Raw genomic sequence first — 9267 nt, 5'->3', positions numbered from 1 at the left:
CCCTGCGATCATGACTTGAGCAGAAGTCAGGCACTTAACCATCTGAGCCACCCTTTAAATTTTTAATAGTATAGTTCAGCTTAGCAGTTTTAAATATTTTTTCATTTGTATATTTGGTTTTCCCTGACAACATGCTTTAGGAGAAAATGAACTGGACCCCACATCAGAAATCCTTGTTTCTAGCACCATGTTTTCACCATTTAATTAGAAAAGTGATCTTAGTAAGCATCTACTTAAAAGCAGCTCAAAATCATCAGATGTAAAATGGGGATTGGATGACTTATCTTAGCATTTATTCCCAGCTTCAATATCTACAATGTGTATGTGTGTGTGTGTTTTATCAGTATAAATCATGTTAATTATTTTTATCTCCACACACATATAACACTGTCTGGTCCCTACTGGTACTGCATGTTTTTGGTTTTTGTTTTATTATTTTTTTTCGCTGAGAGGAAGAAGGAAGAAAAAACAGAACAGAGATGAGCAGGAAGGAAGAAAAGAAGGGACCGAGGGAGGAAAGAAGGAGAGAAGGAAGAAAGGAGTGTTTTAAAATGTGGCATAAAAAATAATCATTGCCTATTTAGTAGACTTTTCAACTTGGTCAAACAATATCAAGAAAAGATGTGGAGAGTTACTTGCTTTTTACATTTGAGCCCTTCCCCCACTTCTGGAATGACCGTTAACTCACACTCAGGTGCATCATTTTTAAGTTTCACAGCTGCTCTATCTAGGTCTTGTCATCATTTCCTAATAAGAGACAATTTTATTAGATTATTAAAACTTTGCTTCTGAGTGTCTCTGGGTTTTATTTTCTCTGTCCATTTTTTGGAGACATCATTTCCATTCAGAACCGATATTTTAGAAGAGAGTTAAGAATCCTCTTTGTCTCCTTTAGTAAGATTTGTCTTTCAACAAGGTCTAATGAGTGTGCCCTTTGCCAATCCTGCAAAACAGGCCCTTCTTTATTGTTCTCTTTGAAGGGAAAATGGATTCCTGGAGTATAACCTTCATAATATGCGGAGGATGGTATCATGAGAGTGAGCGACAGATGTGTACTAATTATGATAGAAAATGGTGGCTCACTTCCCTAGCTTCTATTTTTCTGAAATGTAAATGATCTTAAATTATTAGGTATTCAAATGATAGGTGAAAGTTAGGGTAACATTTCCAAAGAAATTTAGAAGCGATTTATATGGCATCCAAGCAATTTCTGCCTTAGAGTATACTCAATCTTTTATTTTAATGCTGACATTTCAAGCTGAAAGTCTTTCAGTTACTGTTGAAGTTAAAATAACACAACAGAGGGAGGTGAGTAAACTGTTATAAAATACATGATGAATGTTCAGAAAACATTGTCTATTATATGCAAGAAGAAGCCCATGGAAGAGGAAAAATGAACTTGCAAAATGAATCAAGAAATAAAAGATGGTTGATATACAGAAAAATGAATACAGACTGAAGAGGGAAATAATTTTATTAAAGAAAAACAAGGACAGAAACTTCTTCCTTAATTACAGTTTGTAAGCTCTAGAAATATTCTCCTTGCCTTTTAGCAGTCATTTGTTAGGCTTCAGTCTAGGTGAATTTACATGTTCAAGTTGTGAAAACTATTTTTGAAATGGAGGATTCACTGTGTTGATAAGCATTGAACGTACAAATGTATTCATTTGGCAGGGAGGAAATTCTAAGAAAATATTTTTCGAGTTTAAGGTAACAGCTACTGTGATTACTTATTTGGTTTTGCTTTGTTTTTATGAATTATTTTGAGGGAAAGAAAAGCAATTATTTAATGATGGAGAACCTTTGTGACAGTGAATAGAGTAGTTTGGTGAGCTTTGTCAGATTATAGTTAGAAACTGGTGTTACAATCATTTTATTTTATTTTATTTTATTTTATTTTATATTTTCTAAAGATTTTATTTATTTATTTGACAGAGAGAGAGATCACAAGTAGGCAGAGAGGCAGAGAGAGAAGGGGACGCAGGCTCCCTGCCGAGCAGAGAGCCTGATGCGGGGCTTCATCCCAGGACCCTGAGATCATGACCAGAGTCGAAGGGAGAGGCTTAACCCACTGAGCCACCCAGGCACCCCTACAATCATTTTAATGGAAGAGTATGCTTCTCTGATATTACACTCATTGCCATGCTTTCTTGGTATCTATAATGAGACATTTATTCAAAAAATAATTGTTGAGTGTTATTATGTGGCAGGTGTTAGTTTACACACTGAAGATGGAAGAGTTAAAAGAAAAAAATAAGCAGAATTTTCTCCATTTCACAGCTGATTTTCAGGTGAGAGAACATAAGATAAATGAATACATACACAGTATGCCCTAAGTGCTAGAGAAAAAGAATAATGAATAGTAAGGGCACAGCAATTGCAGAGGTGAGGGGTAGATTAGGATTTTAAATAGTCCAACCAAGTCACTGAAATACATCTAAATAAATATCCAAAAGCCATAAAGAAATAAGCTATATGGAAACCCTGGGGAAACTGGTTCAGCCTCACAGAACAGCAAGCAGTAGGACCCCAAGGCAAGGGCCTGTTGAGAATGTCAAAGGAAAGACATATAAGCTGCTTTTAAGGGTCTGGCTGTGAAATGGAGAATCTGTGGAAGGTTTTAAGCAGAGAAGCAACACTATCTGTTTCAGGTTTGTACAAGATTATATTGGTTGTCCTTTAAAAATAGTCTGTTGGTATGTAAGAACAATGAAAACAGTGACCAGTTAAGAGGTATTGCAATAATCCAGGCAAGATACAATAGTGACTTGGACCCAAGGAGTAGCAATAAAAAAAAAAAAAAAAATCAAAAAATGATTTGATTTTGGGCGCCTGGGTGGCTCAGTGGGTTAAGTCTCTGCCTACTGTTCAGGTCATGATCTCAGAGTCCTGGGATCGAAGCCCACATCCGGCTCTCTGCTCAGTGGGGAGCCTGCTTCCCCTCCCCCACCCCCTGCCTGCCTCTCTGCCTACTTGTGATCTCTCTCTGTCAAATAAATAAATAAAATATTTTTTAAAAAAAATTTAAAAAATGATTTGATTTTGACTCTGGTACTGTTTGCTGCAATGATGACCTTCGTTACTTAGATTAAGTCTAAAATAAAGCTGCAGGGAGACAAGGAACTAACCAGATAGCAAGAAATCTCCGAATAAATCCTTAAACAAAGCCAAATTCCAGAGATAAAACAGGACTCTTAAGAGTCACAGGCCCAGAATATTTGCTGGTACTGCTACAATAGCTACTGTGATGGATTTTCAAAGGAGGTAGCAGAAATTAATGCCAGGGGGTACCAAAGCGCAAGTATCCAATGTGACACCATATGCACTAATGTGCAATGATGAACGGGAAGAGCCAGAGCAGGGTGAGGAATACCAGAAGTAAAGTCAGTCCCACTCACCCTCTGGGGGATGAAGAGAAGAGCAAAGAGGTAGAAAGAATAGAGGTGGAAACAGCTCCGTCTCACTAGAGGGGTTTGGAAACAAATATATATTTTTGACTAAATGAATTAACTCAGGAGTTAGTTTACTGTATGAACGTTAGTTTGTGCTTTGGAGTTGTGAAATAAGAGCATTTCTGTCTGTAAATAAAGATTCCAAAGGAACCTTTCCTTACATGAAAGAACCATTTCTGGAGAGAAATATAACATTTCCATGATCACAGTTTGTTTTTTTAGCCATGTTTTTATAGAAGTTTCATAAATGTGATGTTTAAGATTGAACTAAGGAAATATTGTATAATTTCCAAAATATTAGATATGAAAAATTTGAAGGTTTTTTTTTTTTTAAGATTTTATTCGTTTGACAGAGAGAGAGCCAGTGAGAGAGAGAAAATAAGCAGAGCGAGTGGGAGAAGAAGTAGGCTTCCCACTGAGCAGGGAGCCCAATGCAGGGCTGGATTCCAGAACCCCAGGATCATGGCCTAAGCCAAAGGCAATGGCTTAACCAACTGAGCCACCCAGGCACCGCAACTTCGAAGGATTTGAAACAACTTTCTGATCTGTATAACTTCTGTGATAAAATGAGGGATCCTAGGTGGCTCAGTTGGTTAAGTGTCATGGTCTCAGGTCATGATCTCCAGGTCCTGGGATTGAGCCCAGCATCTGGCTCCCTGCTTAGAGGGAAATCGGCTTCTCCATCTCCTTCTGCCCCTCCCCTGCTCTCTCTCATAAATAAATAAAATCTTTTAAAAATAAAAATGAAAATAAAATGATTTGACCAAGAAATACTGGAAGAATTGTTTTAAGTCTACTTTTAAAATTTATACATATATTTATATTGCTAAATGAAACAACTGCATAGATCACTTCATAGTATTATAGCTTCCAAAGGAGCCAAAGAACCTTCATTCCTTCCATGAGAAGGAATCAAAATATATATTACATGGTTACTTTCAATAAGAAATTGTCTTTTATTAAGAAAATAGATGAACTGAAGACTGTTCTTACATAAAGCATTTTCAATTTCTGAAAATCTATGTTATCTTTTGTTATTTATCTAAAATGAAGATTTTCCTCTCTTCCTTTTTTTCCTTCAGATTTTATTTAAATTCCAGTTAACATACAGTGTAATATTAGTTTCAGGAGTAAATTTATTGATAAACCTCTGAGTTGGAAGTCAGAAATTATTTAAATATGGATCCCTTAACTTATGACTAGAATGAAGCTATTCAAGACTTAACAAAAATAAGCACACGAAAATGTATAGCTGGCTTTGATGTATGACTTCCTTTTAAATTTTTTACAAATACTGAAGGGATATCAAATTTGGTGTCTTCTGTGAGAAAGAATATTTAGGACTAGTGGAATCATGCAGTTATATCAATTTCACCATGTATTGTAATCAATTAAATGTATTCAAATAGAAGCCTATCAAAATATATAAATCATGTGAGAATATTTCACTGGGCAGCTATTACGTTTCTGGCAATAGGGATCTTAAACTTTTCCTTTGGAAATAATAGCGGGTTTAGATGGGCAGAATCTAGGATATATAGAACTATCAAACTGTAAAACTGGGCAAAAATTTGAGAAATGTTTATCTGGGACTTATACAACATTTTAGTTATACTCTCTTCCTGCCTCAACCCAAAAACAGGAAGTCTGTCAAAAATTCCTACTATTCTTTATCCCACCCATCTCTTAGGTATCCTTCGGGTGTTCACACCTCACGTTCACCATTCACTGACACGTATCCTAGGTTACATTTCCGTCTTTCAACACCACTACCACTGCATGTCATCTCTCTCCTGACTTTTTCCTGAGGTCCTGGATTCATTTTCCACACTATAGCCAGAAGTCTCTCTCTCTCTCTCTCTCTCTCTCTCTTTTTTTTAAGGTTTTTATTTTAATTCTACTTAGTTAACCTATAGAGTAATATTAAATTCTAGTGTGCAATGTAGTAATACAGTACTTCGTACAACATCCAGTGCTCATCACCCGTGCACCCCTTAATCCCCATCACCTATTTAACCCATCCCCCAACCACTTCCTCTCTGGTAACCAAAACTGTGTTATTTAGGTTAAGACTTTTCTTGGTTTGCCTCTGTTTCTTTTTTTTCTGTTTGCTGATTTATTTCGTTTCTTAAATTTCATATATGAGTTGAAGTCGTAAGTTATTTGTCTTTCTCTGACTAACCTATTTTGCTTGGAATGATACTCTCTGGCCCATGCAGTCTTCTTCGCAAATAGTAAATTTCATTCTTTTTTATAGCTAGGAAATATTCCATTGCATATTTATACCAAATCATTGTTTCCTCTCACATGTAGCATTAGGGTTTGGTTTAGGGCCAGAATAAGGATTGGGGTTAGTGTTAAGGCTAAGGTGATGGTATGTGCTTAATGTCTTCCATTTCAGAGACCTCTCCAGAGGGATGAGATTAGGGCTTATGTTATGGTTTGGCTTAGGGTTAGGGCTTAGTTGTTAGGAGTTAGGGGTTTTGTTTGGGTTAGGAATAGGTATTCACCTGGAATAATACTCTCTACCTACAGCCACGCCAGTGCAAATTCCAAGATTTCATTCTTCTTTCTCACTAATATTCCATTATTTATATATAACAAATGTTCATTTTTTTCCAGCTCCTGGATTAGGGTTCATTTTAAGGGTTGAATAAGGGTTAGGCGTGGGTTTAAGATAAGGCCAGGGTGAGGGTGTTTGCTTACTATCCTTTAGATCAGAATCCTCTCCTGAGGGATAAGTTTCATGTCAGGGTTATGCTGGGGTTAGGGTTAGGGGCTTATGGTTAGTGTTTTGGTGTTAAGGTTAGAATGTGGGTTAGGATGAGGTTTAAAGATAGCGTTAGGGTTGGGGTGAGAGTTTGTTTCTCATATCCTGCAGTTCAGAGACTACTCCAGAGGTTAGGAATAGGGTTAGAGTTAGGGTTAGAGGTAGAGTTAAGTGTCACTAGTTAGCGGTATTGTTAGTTTTAGGGTCAGGGTTAGGGTTAGGGTTATGTTTTATGCTTCCCAACCTGCAGTTTGGAGATCTCTTCATCAAATAAAACCCCTCACTTCTGTTTTGGTGAGAATAAACATGACACCCATCCATCAGTCTCGGGTAAAGGGGGTTTTGTGCCCTAAACAATCTTTAAATGGATATTCATTTTTTTCTTCTGTTGATTTTCTTTAAGATTTTCTTTAAATTCCAGTGAGTTAACATACTGTGGAGTATTAGTTTCAGGTATACAATTTAGCAATGCAACACTTACATAAAAGACTCTGTGCACATAACAAGTATACTCCTTAATCCCCATCACCTATTTACCCCATCCCCCTACACACAAACCCTCTGTAACCATTATGTTTTGTCTATAGTTAACAGCTCTTTCTTGGTCTTCCTCTTTTTTCCCCTATGATTAATGTTTTGTTTTCTTGACGTCATCAATGAGTGAAATCATATGGTATTTATCTTTCTGTGACTGACTTATTTTGCTTAGTACAATACTCTTTAACTCCATCCACATTGTTAAAAATGGTAAAATTTCATTGTTCTATGGCTGAATAATATTCCATTGTGTATATACACCACATTGTTTTATGTATTTATCAATGAATATTTGGGCTCTTCCATAATTTAACTATTGTTGTTAATGCTAATATAAACATCAAGGTGGGGGCACCTGGGTGGCTCAGTGGGTTAAAGCCTCTGCTTTCGGCTGGAGTCATGATCCCAGGGTCCTGGAATCAAGCCCCGCATCAGGCTCTATGCTCAGCAGGGAGCCTGCTTCCTCCCCTCTCTCTCTGCCTGCCTCTCTGCCTACTTGTGATCTCTGTCTGTCAAATAAAAAAATAAATAAAATAAAATCTTTAAACATCAAGGTACATGTATCTCTTTGAAATAGTGTTTTTGTGTTCTTTGTGTAAATACCTAGTAATGCAATTACTAGATCATAGAGTAGTTCTATTTTTAACAGTTTGAGGAAACTATATGCTGTTTTTCAGAGTGGCTGCACCAGCTTGCATTCCCACCAACAGTATAAGAGGGTCCCTCTTTCTCCACATCCTCACCAACACCTGTTGTCTCTTGTGTTGTTGATTTTAGCCATTCTGACAGGTGCGAAGTGATAGCTCATTGTCATTTTGATTTGTATTTCCCTGATGAGTGAAGCTGAGCATCTTTTCTGTATCTCTTGGCCATCTGGATGTCTTCTGCCCATTTTTTAACTGAATTATTTCTTTGGGGATATTGAGATTCCAAAGTTTTTTCACATGTTTTTGATAATAAACCTTTCTCAAATATGTCATTTGCAAATATCTTCTTTCATTCTATAAATTGCTTTTTAGTTTTGTTGATTTTTTCCTTCACAATGCAGAGGTTTATGATTTTACGTAGTCCCAATAATTTATGTTTGCTTTTGTTTCCCTTTCCTTAGGACACATACCTAGAAAGAAGTACTTTGGCCAATGTCAAAGAGTGTTCTCCACTAGGATTTTAATAGTTTCCTGTCTCACATTTACATCTTTAACTCATTTTTAATTTATTTTTGTGTTTGGTGTGAGAAAGTGGTCCAGTTTTGTTCTTTTGCATGTTGATATACAGTTTTCCCAACACCATTTGTTGAAGAGACTGTTCCCCTTGCATATTCTTTCCTGCTGTGTCAAACGTTAATTGGCCATTGAGTCATGGATTCAGTCTGCATTTTTCTATCCTGTCCTACTGACCTATGGGCCTGTAACATACTGTCTTGATCACTACAGCTTTGTTACACAACTGGAAATCCAGAGTTGTGATGCCTCCAACTTTGCTTTTCTTTTTCAAGGCTGTTTTGGCTCTTCTGGTATTCTTATATCAATGCGGTGCATCACATTGATTGATTTGCAGATTGAGCCCCTTTGGCATCCCAGGAATAAATCCCACTTAATCCTTGTGAGTGATTCTTTTCATGTGTTGTTGGATTTGGTTTGTTGATATTTTTTGAGAATTCTTCATCCATGTTCATCAGGGATATTAGCCTATAGTTCCCTTTTTAAGTGGAATCTTTATCTGGTTTTGGTATTAGGGTAATGCTAGCCTCCCAGAATGAATTTGTAAGTTTTCTTTCCATTTATATCTTTTGGAATAGTTGGGAAGAATAGGTATCAAACTTTAAATGTTTAGTAGAATTCACCTGTGAAGCCATCTGGTCCTGGACTTTGGTGTGTTGGGAGTTTTTGGTTACTGATTGCTGGTTTTCAGTCTTGCTTTTGGTTTTGTTCGTTTCAGTTTTTGTAGTTTATATGTTTGTAGGAATTTATCCATTTCTTCTAGGGTGTCCAATTTGTTGGCATATAGTTTTTCATAATATTCTCTTACAATTGTTTGTATTTCTGTGGTGTTGGTTGTGATTTCTCCTCTCTCTTTTTTGTGATTTTATTTACTTTGGGTCTTTTTTCTTGATAAGCCTGGCTAGAGGTTTATCACTTTTATTAAGTTTTTTCAAAGAATCAGCTCCTGGTGATCTTTTTTTTTTTTCCAGTTCCTACATCATTTGTTTCTGCTCTAATCTTTATTAATTTCTTCCTTTGGCTGGCTTTATGTGTCTTTGTTTCTTGTTCTTTTTTCTAGTTCCTTTGGGTGTAATACGGGATTTTTCTTACTTCTCAGGGGAAGGCATGTATTGGTATATGGTTCTCTCTTAGGACTGCTTTTGCTGCATCCTAAAGGTTTGAGACTGTTGTGTTCTCATTTTAATTTCTTTCCATGTATCTTTATATTTCTTTGATTTCCTAGTTGACTCACTCATTGTTTAGTACCGTGTTCTTCAACTTCCATGTCCTTGTGGTCTTTCCAAAT

The sequence above is a fragment of the Mustela lutreola genome, chromosome 3, assembly GCF_030435805.1.
Source record: "Mustela lutreola isolate mMusLut2 chromosome 3, mMusLut2.pri, whole genome shotgun sequence".
NCBI classification, from domain to species: domain Eukaryota; kingdom Metazoa; phylum Chordata; class Mammalia; order Carnivora; family Mustelidae; genus Mustela; species Mustela lutreola.
Note: the sequence above shows the minus strand (reverse complement) of the source record.